This window comes from Myotis brandtii, unplaced genomic scaffold (genome assembly GCF_000412655.1).
Source record: "Myotis brandtii unplaced genomic scaffold, ASM41265v1 scaffold940, whole genome shotgun sequence".
NCBI lineage: Eukaryota > Metazoa > Chordata > Mammalia > Chiroptera > Vespertilionidae > Myotis > Myotis brandtii.
Window position 1 is genome coordinate 771,830 of NW_005371877.1, and position 224 is coordinate 772,053.

The following is a 224-nucleotide window of genomic DNA, read 5'->3' on the forward strand; positions in this document are numbered from 1 at the left end:
CAAGCAGGTGGGGCCCTGCCCCTGGCCGGGGCTGGGAACAGGCCGCCCTCCCCCCAGCAGCCCAGCCTCCACGGAGCTGGGGGCTGCAGGCTGGAATGTGTTTACCTTTGGCCCAACCCGATTTCCTGCTTTTGAGCAAAGGGGCTTAGAGAGGCTGTTAGACAGGCCCCTGGCCCCCCACCACCCGGCACTTTCAAAGCGCCCTGCGCTGAGTGAAGTGTCAC